Below are 17,209 nucleotides of genomic sequence, written 5' to 3' on the forward strand. Positions count from 1 at the left end.
AGAGGCACAAAGAGGGGTGAGATGATAATGTGCCATGGTAAGTGACTGCTAGCTGATTGGTCTTGCTTGTGAATACATAGGAGATACTTCAGGATGACTCCTCGAAATGTTCTGGGGGACAGCTTATAGGGGTCTGGCACCCTGCACTGTGGGTTAGTAGAGTTCTCTAGAGAAACAGACCCAATAGGAGATATACATATAAAACAGATATTGGCTCATGTGGTTGTGGAAGCTAAGAAGTCCCACAGTTATGCCCTCTGCAAGCCGCAGAGCCAGGAAAGCCTGTGGTGCAGTTTATTGAGTCTGAAGGCCTGAAAATTGGTGTGACAAAGGTGGGGACAAGGGAGATCATCAAGTCCTGGTCTGAGTCTAAGTATCTCAGCTGAAGCTGAGACAGCGAATTTGCCCTTCCTTCACTTTCTGTTCTATTCAGGCCCTCACTGTATTGGATGATGCCCACTCATTTTGGTGAGGGCATCTTCTTTACTCCGTTTGATTCAAATGCTAATGTCTTGGAGACACTCTACCAGACACACCCAGAAATAACATTTTACTAGCCATCTTAGCACTCCTTAGCCCCATCAATTTGACATACAATATTAACCATCAAAGAGATGAAGGTGAGACCCAGCAAGTATAAGTTACATTTATTTTGTAAAATAATTCACAAATTTATGGAAGTACTAAGGTCTTTTTTTTAACCTTTCTTTTCTTTATCTTTTCTTTCCTTCTTTCTTTCCTTCTCCCTCCCTCCCACCTCCCTCCCTTATACTTCCCTCTTCCTTCCTTCCTTCCTTCCTCTCTCTTTTTCTTTATTTCTCCCTCCCTCCCTCTCTCTCTTTCTGTCTCTCTCCCCCTTCCTTCTCCCCCCCCCCCACTTCTGTCTTTCTTTCTTTCCACAAAACTTTTTGCTTAGTTACTAGTGGTGGCAAAAAGTATTCTAGGGGTTGGATCAACCAAGTTAAAGTATGATTCTTTTCCTTAGGAGCTTGCACTTTATAGGACAGAGAATGGCAGTTGAGAAAATTAACATCTAGTTGGGGGTGGGCAGGGAAACTTTTGCCCATTAGAGATACCTTGTGTTGGACAGGAGTGGTCTTCCTCTAGCATCCCTCTCCGACTGAGGTGAATATGGCCTTGGCTTGAACACTGCTGTGAATCTTGAAGGTGTGACAGCTGGAAATTGTCAGTGAACTGTGCTCCTCACAGCAGTTTGTCTGAGTGGTGTACCTCCTTGGCTATTACAGTGGATGTGGGATTCAGTTGGTGAGAAATAGCAAGTAATTCCTGCTTGTCCATTATCTCCTCTGCTTTCAGCAAATTGATTGTAGAGTCAGAGAAGCTGACTGAAATTGAGCAAGTCTTTGAAAGAATTCAGGAAAAGATAACAGCTGATAGATGCAGAACAAGGACAATATATTGATAAGACACGAGTTGAGATAGTAATAGCTCATATAATCCAGGATTGATTGGGAAGGAAGTGAAACTAGAAGGGGAATAAGGGATTGAAATTAAATGAAGTCAAAGAACTAGATATTTCAATGAGTTTGAAAGCACTTGTACTGAGTGAGGGAGTTAAGAGGGAATTGTGATGATGAAGTGGTATATTAGTTTAAGATTAATAGACAAACTCCAGGAAATTCTGATACTTTGAAATCCTATCATGTGAATTGGGAATAAAATTTAACAGAAGATGACAATTATATGTATATATCGTAGAATCACAACCACAAATACCATCTAAAAGTATAAAGATATAATAATTTAATTTTAGTAGTGTAACTTTTCTGCAAAGTAAAGTTTCTGAGCCACTCGTATATCCAGTTTCTTGATTGAATAAATTTACTCGTTTATCAGGGAGTGCAGGTCTTTCCCCCCCCTGCCAAGAACTTGTTTTTCTATGGGCTATTTTTTCAATTTCTCTTGTAGCCTAAGAAAATATCTCGGTATTTTTTTCTCAGAAGAGAAGCAGGTGAGTTCCCTTCTTCTGAAGAGTTTGTGTTTTTATACTTGATAGAAAAAATAGAGAAATGAAAAACATTCAAAGCATGTATAGCCAAACATTTCTTGAACTGAAAGTAATAAAGGTAAGATAACAGTTTTAAATACATAAAAACTTCAGTAGCTGTCCCTTTGTAGAAGGGGATTGGGAATTGCAACAAATAATTCAGACAATTAAAATAATAAAATTTATTGTTAGAAGAAGGATGGGTGAAATGATATTATAAAGCAAGTATACAAAAATGTAATTGAAGATTCTAGGTGGATGTTCACTGTAAAATTCTTTCACCTTTTCTGTGTATTCAAAAATATTTGTAATGTTGAAAAAATAATATAGCATTTGCAAATTTGAAATGCTAATAAATGATAGTCTGATGGATAGATGGATAGGTCTGTGATAAAATGAGTATAATAAAATGTCAGTTATAGGATCTAGATCATGGGTAAAGAATGTTCACTCTAACATTACTGCAACTTTTCTGAATGTTTGAAATTTTTCAGAATAAATGTCATAAACAACAATGTTTGTCATTAGAGATCTGAATTTTGTTGTGTGACCCTAGGCAAGATAATTAGTCTCTGAGCTAGTTTCCTCTTCTGTAAAATGGGCATAATATATAGTTTGTAGATAGTTCCGAGAAGTAGAAAAAGTATCTGTAAAGCACGTGGCGAATGATAGGCATTTGAAAATGCCTCTGATAATACTGAAACTATAAACTCCAAATTTAGGGATCATTTGCTTAATATATTTAGAATTTCTGGTTATATGAGCCAGTTAGTTATTTGATGGAACCAGGAAGAGGGGTATTCAAGGTGCGATGTTTTATTATCAAGACTGCTTAATTTCACACAATGCCTGTACTCCATGGTCAGAGCCTGTGTGTTTTCTGGCTTATTCTCGAAGTTATTCAGAGCTTGACCCCCTACTGATGGGAAGGTAGAACTATCCTTACACAAAGGATGGGATCTCTGACTTTTTAGTAACTACCAAGGAAACCTTTATTGTCTTTAAAAGTATTTTCATTTTGGGGCTGCTGGGTGGCTCATTTGGTTAAGCTGCTGACTCTGGGTTTTGGCTGAGGTCATGATCTCAGGGCCATGGGATCAAGCCCTGCTTCCCAAGGCTCAGGGCTCAGTGTCAGCATGGAGTCTGGCTTGTCCTTTTCCCTCTGCTTGTCCCCGCCCCCCCCCCAATGCTCTCTCTCTCACACTGTCTCTAAAATAAACAAACAAACAAATAAATAACTTAAAAAATAAAAATATTTTCATTTTGTAAAGTGTGCATAAGTTCTCTGAAGTGGAGTTACTGTATTCCTGTCTTCATTGGTAGTTCCATCTGAATATATGTATACCATACATTAGTGTGAGAGTTTTGAGTCACATTATGTTTTTTAGAGTATATAGTAAATGTAAATCATATTTACTGCTAAATACATGGTTATGAATTATATTTATAAATACGTAAATAATTATTGCATAATATTCAGTAGTACTTACTTTATGACTTTATTTTCTTATAGAAGTCAGTCATTCTTTGGTTTCTTTTTAAGAAATAAACTTAGATTTCTGGTTTGTTTGAACTTGGGCTTCAAGTGCATTTGTAAAGTACATTCCTCCTGTTTATTTGTTCTGTTTCAATATGCAGGGTGGATAAAAATTACTGAACTTTTTATATTTATGTAAATTTACTTAAAATTAAATTCAAATTTACTACCATATGCCTCAAGGGCTAAACATAATATAGACTATTATAATCATTTATATAAATTAGTTTTAAAAACCAGTTCAATATGTTGAATCAATATGTCATGAATTGCATATCTGTATAGTTTTCATCCTAGTAAATTCCATGGCATGTACTTTTACAGCATACAGATTTTAAATAAAATTGAATAGACTTTTCTAGCCTGCATTATGGAGGAACTTCTGTTATCTTCCAGTTGAATGATTTAATGTCTGAAAAAGAACCCGGCTACTTAAATGTGAGTCATCCAGGTTTTGTATACTCATCAAATCTTGTAGGACAGAGTTTATCTCTTAGTAATATTTACTGACTGGCCTTCATTTGCTAATCTTTGTGTGATGTAGAATAACATGAAAATATATATTCATTTCAAAGGACTGTTCAGGGAGTGTCCTTGTTTTTTTCTTCTGTGGGTATTTGCCAGTCTGTGGCTACAAATCTTTGTGAAACTATAGGGGAATGACAAGGCATCCGTGAACACACATACTTTTTGTGTATTAATTAGTGTATTTTGTCACTTAGTGAAGACTGAAAGTACACTTAAGTCTGTGAGTGTAGGGCAGATCTGTGATATTTTTTGAAATTGAAAGAGTATCCTTATATTCAGATAGGGATCATCAGTATTCTAGGAACATCAAATATTCCATCATTCTCATGAATAAAAATTTAAGCTTGAGTAAAATAATGGCAACTTTTGGAAAGAACAGATGTAAGCAAATATTGGTAAGAAAAGACAGGTAATAAACTTATTCTTGAGCAAAAACCTAGAACGCAAGTAATGAATTATATAGTAAATACATTTCCTATTGTCAAAACAGAACAAAAAGTTTCTATTCATTCTTAAATGAATCTTAAATGATCTTTTTGTGATTTAAATTTTAACTCACTTAAATTTTGGTAAAAATTTCAAATACAGGAGATTTTAATGTAAGCAGGTGTTACAGTATTTGTCTTTGGCTTTGAATGTTAAACAGTGTGGTTATACTACTATTTTTATGTAATTGTAAAACTCAGGTAGTTTTAAGTACAACCTAAAAAGTTACGCAAATAGAATTTAATTCTTAACAAAGAAATATTTAATATATAAACAAAACCAGTTTCCATAACCCCTTGATGGTGTTCTCTTTTCTTAACCAAATTATGTGAATACATCTGACTTGCTATTGTTTGTTATGTTTATAAAGAATTAGAATAACCTGTTTTTAAAAAGAGTAATATATACATATTTTTCTTTACCAATCTCTCATTTTCTCTATTTGCTAAATATAAAATAGCAATGAAAATGTATATTTCTTACATTCTTGTAGAATTTATTTTCTTAAACAGGTGCTTGTCAGGGTCATTTGTTCTAAAATTTTTTCTTCCCACATTCAAAAATGAATGAAAAATGTAGAAAAAAGGTTCACCTTTATATTATTTTATTTCTAAATGCTTTCTAGAACATTATTAACAAAGTCTGCTATGTTCTATGAAGAGATTAGGTATGAAGAAAAGAATTAGTATACTATCTTGTTATTTTGATTCATAGGTCAGGGTTTTTTAATTAATTTTGTGTAATCTAAGAATTTTATACCTGGATGCTTTTTGTTCTTGAATATTTTTTGGCCTTTTATACTTGCGGTGGTTTTTACCTTGTCAAATATAGGTATATTTTGTTTATTTAGACCAATTTCTAATTGTTTTCAGAAAGCATTGAAAGCTGAAGACTCTAAGTAATTTATTTTCAATGTGTAGTATTTACTGCTGTGCTGTATATACATTTTATATTTATGTCAGGAAAGGGTTGCAGAGGGGTGCTTTAGAACCACCTTTTCAGCTCTAAATAGCTATTGTGTACATATGGTAAGGTACTGCTGCTTAACAATTAGTAACTGCTTTGATGAAACTAAATTACATGTTTAAGTTCCCATCAGGAAGTCGCTTCACATATCTGTATTAATGCATTCAGGGCTCGAGAAGGAAAGTTAATTTTCAAGCTTAAATATTTAATTCAAGCTTAAAATTTAGTCTGTAATTAGAGCTCCCAAATGGCAGGAACATGGAGTATTTGTCCATTTTAATTAGATTGTTGTTTACCTATTAATTATATATCATATCTTGTCATATAGTTTTGATGGTAACAGATGGTGCTAGGAGTTAGTAAGGGTTTCAATAAAATAAGATTCCACATGATTTATTAAGTTGCACTTTATTAGTGAGTGGTCTGCTTTAGTCAGGTTATTCTCCTGAATAAGAACTGTGCAACATTCACTAATTTTAGTAATTACTCTTTTGTGGAATACTGAAGACAAAAAAGTCTGGACAAGTAATGTCTATTTGGAAACAGAATGGATTACTTTAGGATTCTTTAGTTATAAGGAGTATGTATTGTCCAATTGTATAATTGTTATGAGGTTTAGAGCATTTTGCTAGGACAAAGTCAGAGAATCAGAATTGTATTTATCAGCAAAACTGTAGGCATAGGGAATGCTTTATGTATATATAGTAATGATTTAGGGTATGAGACATAGTAGGACAGTGATTCAGTCATTTATATTCAAGACATTCCTTCTCTGGCTATTGAATTTAAAAAGACAATTTCTTTGTTTACCAAAATATCTAGGAGCAGACTGGTATCTAGTGAAGTTGACTTAGAATTTTCATATTGAAAAAGTAAATGTCAATTAAATAGAAAGGCCTTCTAAGTTTGTTTATACAAGATTTTATTAATTTTTTTGTTACCAACTCAACTTCCTAAAATGAATTAATTAAACATTTATATGTGTGTATGTCCAGAGAGAGAGAAAAACAGAGAGGAGGGAGAAAGGGTGGCTTTAAAGGAAAGAGGGATTAAATTTTTCATTTTTTAATCTCACATAGTTTGTTTGAAATTTACTATAGTCTTCAATATCATTAACTTAAAAAAGTACATTTGGTTACTATCTCTTAGCTCATTCTTTAATATCATTAACTTAAAAAAGTACATTTGGTTACTATCTCTTAGCTCATAAGGTTCTTATTTCAAAAACCTAGGTCAGTGTTTTATACCAAAAGGTAAACCAAAGGCCCAGCCCCACTTTTACTAGTTTTAATATTTGCTATAGAGGGGTTCCCTGGTATATATATCAAATCTTCAGAACTCTGTCCTGTTACATATGTTACCTTCTGTGAACAGCTTTGTTTTTGGTGAGTTTTATTTTATCTTGTTTTTGTTTTCTAATTTGTCTCCATTTAAATCATGTCAGTTTTTAGAAATATATATTTGTCTTTTGGTGTCATAACTAATTCTTTATGGTGAGGTGGTATTTTTAACATTAAGTATATGATTCCACATTTTCATAGTAGACTGTTAGAGATGTGTAATACAGGACTCTTGTATGTATGAAATGACCACTTTAAAATGGCCTTACTTTCATTTCCTTTAGAATGTTGAGTGCTTAAAAATTGACCTCAGATATTTTGCTAAACTGTAATGTGGCAACTTTGCTGCATTATAGTTACAGTAATTAAAGAGAATATCAGGAAAAAGATTGTTGCTCTTTTAGAATACATATAGCCTTAGTTTGAAAGTTTGGCTTTTTAACATTTCCACCTTTTCTGGAAATATGGGATTATATATTTTTCAGCAAAATTTACCAAATGCACTAGTTTGAACACAAAAAGGAAACTAAATTGAAGCATATGAATAAAATGAAAGAAAACGAAATTCTTCTTGATTTTAAAATAATGAAAAGATAGTTGTCCTTTATAAAGAAACAGAGATAACTTGATTTCTTTTTTATAAAGCATGTGAAATATACCATATATATGTTGTGTTATTTTGTTTTATTTGGGGGAAATAAATAACTAGTGATTGTTAACAGAAGCAACAAGTGAAAATAGAAAAATGCTATTTTAGAAATGACGTTTTCTTTGGGGTTTATTCTTCTCAACCCCTGATTCACCACGTCATCTCTTGGGACGATTTTTATTTCAACAGCCAACCATGCATGTACTTATTTAACTATTCCAAAGAAAATGGCAGTCTTGTTACTTTGCTGGAATTATTAAAGTTTTTTTTTCCCTTAAAATAGCAGTGTATGAAAAATATTTTAGAAAATGTGTTAGTTGGGGGCGCCTGGGTGGCTCAGTCGGTTGGGCGTCTGCCTTCGGCTCAGGTCATGATCCCAGGGTCCTGGGATCGAGCCCCGCATCGGGCTCCTTGCTCGGCGGGAAGTCTGCTTCTCCCTCTCCCACTCCCCCTGCTTGTGTTCCCTCTCTCACTGTCTCTCTCTCTGTCAAATAAATAAATAAAATCTTAAAAAAAAAAAAAAAAAAGAAAGAAAATGTGTTAGTTGATAAATCGGTCTTGTTACTTGATACTGATTTCAATCAAATTAGATTTTTTGACCTGTTATTATTATTTTCTTCTTTTTCACTCAGCACTAGGGTGTTACTCTGTGATGTGATAGATTCAAAATTAAAATAATCTGTAAGCAGGGTTTTCAAAACTTGAGAACTCAGGATTTGATGTATGGATGCTAATTTTTTTTAAAGCGCATATGAAAAATAGGACAACCATTTATCTGTGCTAAGTACTTAAAATAGAGCTAGAGGTGAAGGTTTGATAAGGTCCTCATCAGTAGTGGTGGGTATACAGAGTTTAATACTTCTTGTTTCTTTTAACTTGACCTACTGGCTAAAGTCTCCCTAACAGTGTTGCATAAAAGCATTTCGAGCCAATATCCTTGACTGTTTCTGAGTGTTAAGAAAAATGCATTTATGTTTTACTATTATATCTACAATTTATATTTTTTTCCATGCTAATAAGCGCTCTATTGAAGAATGAATGTTCTGTTTTTTACTTTTTTTTTTTTTTTAATTAGGAATGAGTGTTAAATTTTATCAAAAGTTTGCTACATCCAGTGAAATGATGTTATGGTCTTTTCTCCTTTAGTTTCCTTATGCAATCAGTTAATAAGTTTTCTGATATTAAATTGCCCTTGCAAAATAAATAAATAAATAGGTAGGTAGGTAGATAGTTGTTAGTTTAGTTTAATTTATTTAGCTGGCCCTTGTTCTTGAAAGATTCCTTCTGGGTCATGGTATTTTGTGAGATTTTCATTCTTGTACTCTTTGTCAGGTTTTGGTGTTAGAGTCATGCTAACATAAAATGAGTTGGGATACACACCTTCCTTTTTTTTTTTTATTATGAAACAGTTTAAACAATAGGAATTATTAATTCCTTGAAAGTTTGTTAAAGTTTACCCACACTATAATCCAGGCACCTTTGGTTGGGAGTAAGCCACATTGTGGTGTTGGAAGAAAATCTTTGATTACATTTCTGATATCTTTTTTTTTTTAAGATTTTATTTATTTATTTGACAAAGAGAGAACAAGCAGGGGGAGTGGCAGGCAGAGGGAGAGGGAGAAGCAGGCTCCCTGCTCATCAGGGAGCCCGATATGGGGCTTGATCCCAGGACTCTGGGATCATCACCTTAGCCGAAGGCAGACGCTGAACCCACTGAGCCATCCAGGCACCCCACATTTCTGATATCTTCTAAAATTATTGGTGTATTTAGGTTCTTTGCAGCTTATTGAATTGATTGTGGAAATTTGACTTTTCTTAGAAAACTATCCATTTTTTAAATTTTCCTTTATATTTCATTTAGATCTTCAAATTTGTTGGGAAAAAGTTGTAGATGATATTATTTTTTTTCTGCCCCTATATTTTAAAAATCTTACTAGGTCTGGTATTACATCCCCTTTCTTATAACAACTGATATTAGGATGTTATTGTTTGCTTTCATTAATTTGTTTTTAATCTTTTCATTGTAATATAGAATACAGATACAGAAAACTATAAAAGCAAATGGGTATCTTGGTAAATCATTATTATTTTTTTATTTTAAAGATTTTATTTATTTATTTGACAGAGAGAGACACAGCGAGAGAGGGAACACAAGCAGGGGGGAGTGGGAGAGGGAGAAGCAGGCTCCCCGCCGAGCAGGGAGCCCGATGCGGACTCGATCCAGGGACTCCAGGATCGTGACCTGAGCCGAAGGCAGTCGCTTAACCAACTGAGCCACCCAGGCGCCCTTGGTAAATCATTATTAAGACAGATATGCTTGTAATTATCACTCAGGTCAAGAAATAGAGCTTTGCCAGCCACCGTAGAAGCCCTTACAAATGCTTTACTACAGCGCCCATTCTCCCTCCAAAAAATTAACCACTCTTCTGACTTTGAGAATAATAACTTACTTTTCTTTATGGTTTTAATTTACCCAGGTGTGCATCTCTAAACCAGTTTAGGTGCCAATTTTTAAAAACTTATTTTTGCCTTTTAAGTCTTTCTTAGTCTATAATTTCCTCCAACTATTTTTTCTTTATAAGTGATCTAGTGAAGAACTTGGAATGTTTGACCTGTAGAGTTCACTGCAGTCTGGATTTTACTGATTGCATGCTTATGGTGCAGTTAAACATTTTCTTCTATGTTTTCTTTAAATTGGCAGGTAGCATCAGAGCTTGATTGCATTTAGGCTTAATCTCTTAGGCAAGATTATAGGTGCTGTTGTGTCCTTTCATCAGGAGGCACATAATATCATTTTAAATGTTGGCAGCCACTGATGCTCAGTCTAGATCCATTAACTCATTATTTCATTTACTATATGATGATTTTGTTATATAAGCTATTTAGAAGTGGAATTTGTTTCAATTTCTGATTATCTAACAAGGATTTTTTTGAAAAAATTCTAGATTTGTATTGTGGTCAACAAATGTGGGTTTTATATTTTCACAGTATTAAGATTACCTTTGTCCCCTTTTCTATATGAAATTTGGAAATGTTCCATTGGGATTTGTAAAGAACTTCTATTTTGCTTGTGCTTGTGATTTAAATGCTTTATATTTAAATATTAAATCAAATTTATTAATATATTCTTCAAATGGTCTATTTTTTCTTTTTTAAGGTATCTCTACCTGATCAAATTATGGGAGTAGGCTTGCATTTTATTTATTTTTTTAAAATATTTTATTTATTTATTTTGACAGAGGGAGACACAGCGAGAGAGGGAACACAAGCAGGGGGAGTGGGAGAGGGAGAAGCAGGCTTCCCGCTAAGCAGGGAGCCGGATGCGATGCCAGGCTCTATCCCAGGACCCTGGGATCATGACCTGAGCCAAAGGCAGATGCTTAACGACTGAGCCACCCAGGCGCCTGCTAGGCTTGCATTTTAAAAAGACTCCTTCTAGTAGTACTATTCTAGGGTGGTTTTAGAGGTGTGACTCATTACTAGACGTATTGAGATCACATAGTGTTTTTAAATTTTTTTTTTTTTTTACATTTAAATGGGAAATGACGACTCTGATGATAGAAAGTGGGAGATAGATCCTAAAATATTGGAGTAATGTAAAAAATGAGGGAGATAAAAGGGTCTAATTTCTATTTTGCTATTAAAGGATGGCAGTGTGATCAAGCATGATTAGAATATAGGTTGACTTAAATCAGTTTCATGGGCCAAGTCTGGCCTGCCATCCATTTTTGTACAACCCTCAAACCCAGGAAATGACTTTTACTTTTTTTTTTTTTTAAGTAAGCTCTGCTGCCTGTGTGGGGCTTGAACTTAAAACCCTGAGATCAAGAGTCGCATGCTCTACAGCCAGCCAGCCAGGTACCCCTGAATTTTACAGTTTTTAATGTCTTAAAATAGTCAAAAGGAAAGTGATATTTCTTGACACATGAGCATTTATATTGTTAGAAAACAAAATTCAGGGGGGCACCTGGGTGGCTCAGCTGGTTAAGCAACTGCCTTCGGCTCAGGTCGTGATCCTGGAGTCCCGGGATCGAGTCCCGCATCGGGCTCCCTGCTCAGCGGGGAGTCTGCTTCTCCCTCTGATCCTCACCCCTCTCATTCTCTCTCTGTGTCATTCTCTCTCTCTCAAAAGTAAATAAAATTAAAAAAAAAAAAAAGAAACAAAATTCAGAGTAAATTTGAAGATCAGTGATTTGTGAATTGGACATCATCCCATCTAGGCAACAGAAAGGAACTCTGAGGATCTGTACAAAATGGATTTTTATAGGAAGAAAGAGGTTGGGTAAAGTAGTTTTTCTAGCAAAGAGTAAATAAATTGTTTCAGGCATCCTTTGGGGGAAGGTAGGGGTCTGTCAGACAGATTACTTCCTTAGTGCTGACCATGTAATTCCAAATTGACTGATTAAGGGTCATGTTCCTGGGAGCGGCTGAAACGGCAATTAGGTTTGTTATTAGGTCTTGGTTTGCGATGTGGGGCTAAGCACAAGTGACTGCATTTTGGTCCTGTTTCTTTTTTAACAATGAGATTTAAATTTCAGTGGCCATAAATAAAGTTTTATTATAACATAGCCATGCTTGTTAGTTTACAGGAAAGTTGAGTACAGTAGTTAAGACAGAGACTGGCCCACAAAGCCTAAAATAATTACTATCTGGCCCTTTACAGAATGAGTTTACCAGTTTACTCCTAGCTTCTCTAGGGTACTCCTAGAGAAGTACCCTCTTTTTCTTTAATTTTCTCATTCCCATTCAATCTGGTGTTCATAACCAATAAATATTATGGGATTATTATTTTTTTGAACGCTTACATATAACTGCATGAATTCAACCTGCTCATGACCATTAATTTTTGACCTCATTGAAATCCATTTCCCATGCAAATTTTTTTTTGGTCTTTTGTGTATGATTACTAAAAGCATTTAAAGTCCATTTGATATTTATGTGCTGTTAAATCAGTGGTTTCTCCTAAATGCTATTCAAACAGTCTTGGCCATTATTGTTACTAAATTATAACTTAAGGTGATAATTTTATATTGTACAGTCTGTTAGGTTTTTGTTTTCCATAGAGTTTTTCTTTTTCCATGAACTCAAACTGCAATTTACATAAACAAATTGATTTTAAAATCGTCATGAGAGCAAATCCTCTGAGGTTTTGGGGTAAAAGGAGTTTGGTTTTATTAAAGATTTGGTGTTAGAGTTGACTTTATTTACTTATAAAGTCATAGTTTTGATTCGTTAAAGTACTATAAAATAGAATTTTAGCAAAACAAGGATTCTTTAAAAAAGGCTCATCTGGTAATGTGTTTATAGATAGAGGAATTTGGCTCTGTTAAAAACAAGACAATAGGTCCCAAATGGAGTCTTTTTTTGCTAAGCCTCACATCACTACCCAGGTTTCATAGCTATCTTGTAAACATTGTTACTGGGAAATTTCCTAATGTTTATTATGATTAATTTTTGATTTACATTTATTTATCTAGTTCTATTACCATCAAATAATTAGAATCAATACTTGGACTTTTACTAATGACTTAAACATTTATCAGTGCATAACATGCTTTTCATTCATGTTAAGCAATTTTTATTTTTTATTTTTATTTTGTGCTGAAGGAGGAAGGTACTTTAGGTTTTTTGACATATGTTTTGTAACAGTATAAAAATTTAAGTTTGCTTTGACTTCTCCTGCACTTTCAGCTTTTCGTGTCTATGTGTTTACCAGTGTTTTAAATGTTCCTTCTGCTTGTTTATCCTTCTTTCTATTCCTGTTTTTTTTTTTTTTTAAGATTTTATTTATTTGAGAGAGAGAGAATGTGTGGGCGCATAAGCACAAGCAGAGTGAGGGGCAGAGGGAGCAGCAGACTCCCTGCTGAGCAGGGAGCCTGATGGGATGCTGGGCTCAATCTCAGGACTCAGGGATCATGACCTGAGCCAAAGGCAGACGCTTAACCAGCTGAGCCACCCAGGCACCCCTCCTTTTGTTTTTTTATTCCTACTTTTTGTACTTACCAAAATAATAAAAATGATCACTGCATGTAATTCACTTTGTATGTAAATTATTGTTCTAAGGGCAGTTAATAATGGTCACTTCATGCTTTTAGGGAGTTTTCTAGTCTATAACAATCATTTATGAAATGTTTTCCTAAATAGTTAATAAAGTAAGTTATCAGAGTTGAAAATGCATTATTCTTTTGATAAATAAGACTTGATTTAAGATTATCCTTTAAAAATGTCATTTATGGGGGCGCCTGGGTGGCTCAGTCGTTGAGCGTCTGCCTTCGGCTCAGGTCATGATCCCGGGGTCCTGGGATCGAGCCCCACATCGGGCTCCCTGCTCGGTGGGAGGCCTGCTTCTCCCTCTCCCACTCCCCCTGCTTGTGTTCCCTCTCTCGCTATGTCTGTCTCTGTCAAATAAATAAATAAAATCTTAAAAAAAAAAAATAAATAAATAAAAAATGTCATTTATGAACAGTTGCATTCTAATAAGCTTTCAGGGATGGAGGAGAAAGGTATGCAACAAGGCAAATCGTTATCGAGCCCTGAACTCATGGAGATTATTCTGGTAGTAGTGTATAAGGTGGTATTGAGGGGAAAAAAACAGAAGTGTGAAGGCAGGCTCAGTAGCTATTGTAATGTCATTGTAAAAATAGAACCTGAGTTGGGTAATGACTAGACATGAAGAGAAGATGATGAAAATACAAGTAATGGAAATTAATTTTAAAACCATTGGAAATTGTCTTTTTTCATATAGTTCAACTTAATGCATTCATTCTCAACTAGTGTTAGTAAAGAAAAATGCAACTGTTAAATACTTGAATGAAGAAAAAATTGAAAGGTTGTATTATTCCTAAGGAAAGGGTCAGTGACACTAGAGTGGAAAGATTCTTTGGAGAAAATTGATGTGTTTTCTAACTTCCAAATCCTGTATGCCCTTTAGGAAAAATCTAGTTTTGATCCCATTTATGTAAAGCTTTTACTCAGCACCCAAGTACAAAAAAGTGCTCCATGATGGGAGAGGATAGAGAACCTTATGTATTCAATTGTCAACAACCTTTGTTGATTTTCTAGAATGTGTTCCTGAGTAACATAACAATAAGGAAGAGTAACCGCAAAAGAACAGTTGGATCTCTATGGTTCTCCTCAAGCAGAATATGTTCAACCTAAGCCTCTTAGATAAAGTTCTTTCCTATAGTCCTGCTTTCTTTTACCTTCTCACTGCCCTGTAAGAACATGTACTATCTCCAGCCTATGAGAGCTTCCCCCATTGATTACATTAGCTATGGCCACCTGTCAGATTCTGACTAAAGCTTCCCAAATTACTCCTTCATGAACTAACATACTGTAATTCTTCTCAAAAATTATTTTCAAAAGATGTTTCTGGATGAGTTTCTTTTAAAAGAATGGAGTAGTGAAATGATAAATAGTGGGCTTTGGCTAAGGACTTTTGTATTAACAAATAACCTCTATATAGTGACCTTGAGCTGCTATTTGAATCTTAGGTTATTCATGCAATATTTTCTCACCAAATATAGTTATGCTCTTATAGAGTGTGGGTCCTATCTGATGTTTTTATATCCCTTTCTTTAAGAGACAGATGAGGTGAAAGTTGCTTATAAAAATAGCATATACCATGAAAACAGAAGATACTATACCTACATAGTAGGCTGAGTATTTAGTAAATAGACGTTGATAGGATTTAAAGGCAGGAAGGAGTAGTTGTCCATAGTTGATTCAACCAGTCCCCTACTGTTGAACACTTGGGTTATTTCTGGCATTTTGCTTTTACAAACAAACTGTAATGAATAAGGTTATATGGATTCTCAATCCCTTACCTGAAATCCATAGAGGGACTAGATATGTTTTGGAAAATTTAGTTTTTTGGATTTTAGAATTCGTGATTCATGTTCCAAAATTATAGAACATTTCCAGGGAGGAAGCACCAGGTAAACAAACAAGCTCCTATTTCTGTTGGAAAATGTATGATTATAACATTGTTGGCTAAATAAAGACTATAAACAGCTTCATATTAATTCAAGTCAAATTTTGTTGCCAAATGACTATATCAAAATTAGGAAATTGCTCTTGGTTTTTGGAGAGATTTTGGACATGTCTATGCATATATATGTATATGTATACACAGACACACGTATATTTTGGGAATAATTTCCAGTATGGATTTTCTGTATCAACAGAAACTGCATTTGTAGTATTGTTAAATACTACCAAATTCCCCTTTCTAGTGTTGTACCTTTTTCTACTCTTACCAGCAATAATGTTGAAGAAGAGCTGGTATTTCCTAGTATTACTACTAGAATGTGTTTTCAGACTTTGGATTTTTGCCAATCTGATAAGTGAAAAATAGAATGTTATAGTTTTACAAAGAACATATTTAAGTAAAGGAATGGCAGTTCATATGGCTTTGGTTAAGGACTTTTTGTATTGACTGATAACCTTTTAACAGCGACTATGAATTATTCTTTAAATAGCAGGGACAGATGACACTATTCCCTCTCCTTTCTTATCTCCCTCTCTTTCTCTTTTGTCCCAAATATGCTGGTTATACTTGTGCTCAGTCTATTAATCCAGTAAGGAGTGAACATTTACCATATAGTCAGTTTTGTGTTTTTCCCCGAGTTATAGTTAAAAGTTTATTTTCTGTCCTTCAGGCAGGATTTGGGGCTAGAACATAATTAATAGTAAACAAAAACACTGAAAAATGCAAAATTCCGTGTTAAATGTTAGGATACACTGTTTCTCTGGCCTAAGGAATTTTGGAATTGTCCTAAAGCTAATTTCTCCCTTTGAGCTTCTATACTATGTTTCTTCTGCCTGGCATAACATTTCTCTAGACTCCCATCCACGATGGGCTTCTTTTTGTCACTCAGCTCTCAGTTTAAATGTCACCTCCTCAGACACCTGAATAGCCAGTCTAAAATAGCCGCAGGGTCTCTCTGTCCCATCAACTTGTTTTTATTTTCATCATGGTTGTCCTGGTGTTTTTATATTTGTCTCCCATTACTAGCATTTAAGCCCTCTTTGATCTGGCCTTCTTTCTGGTTCAGTGCTGTTCCAGAGCCTAGAACAGTGCCTGGCACATGCTGAGTTTTTACTAGTTGCTCCCGGAATGAATGACTTCTTTCATTATTATTTTTTTTTTCCTGCTTGCTGCTGCCTCCAAAGTGCTCTTCCCCTTAGCCTCCTCTTTTCTAGTTCCCAAACTCCTATATATCCTTCAGTATGCTGTTTGATTTAGGAAGGAAGATGATATGTGTACAATTTGATTTCACTTGGAAACTATAATTATTTTGGCTCTTCTTTGAAATATTTCCAGATTTTTTTGATGAATTATGACTTTGAAGCTTAATTTCAGCATTTGAAACTTAATTTTTTTTTGGCGGGGGTGGGGTGGGGGGGAGGTCTGTAACCTGAGTAAGCTTTGCCCAGCCAAGGTGTTTCTTTTGCTTTAAAAAGCTTGCTCCTTTGATATCTCTATGATTGTTATCTTCTCTTTCCCCTTAAGATCATTGGTCTTTATATTAATCATTTGGAAGGATTTGTGTTCTATGTACTCAAATTTTAGTTACCGAGTAATGGTTTTCACATTAGAGATAGCCTAAGGGGGAAAAGTTACATAAAACCACAAATCTACACCATTCAGAAATAAAGCTTCCCATGCTGTTGCTCAGGTGTTGCCGATATTG

General features: G+C 34.6%; 1 protein-coding gene across 8 annotated transcripts in view; it reads left to right on the top strand.

The window, feature by feature from the left end:
- TBC1D5 (TBC1 domain family member 5) overlaps positions 1-17,209 on the top strand; it is a 587,710-nt gene that overhangs the window by 190,237 nt on the left and 380,264 nt on the right. The window contains exon 4 of one of the 8 annotated variants that reach the window (XM_034994045.1): positions 1,930-1,972. The exons of the other annotated variants lie outside the window; for them this stretch is intronic. The gene's annotated coding sequence lies outside the window, so the exon portion shown is untranslated. The remainder of the gene's footprint in view (positions 1-1,929; positions 1,973-17,209) is intronic. 8 annotated transcript variants of the gene reach the window in all.

The sequence above is a fragment of the Mirounga leonina genome, unplaced genomic scaffold (genome assembly GCF_011800145.1).
Source record: "Mirounga leonina isolate KUSES-001 unplaced genomic scaffold, KU_Mleo_1.0 Mir_115, whole genome shotgun sequence".
In the NCBI taxonomy this organism is placed as follows: Eukaryota; Metazoa; Chordata; class Mammalia; order Carnivora; family Phocidae; genus Mirounga; species Mirounga leonina.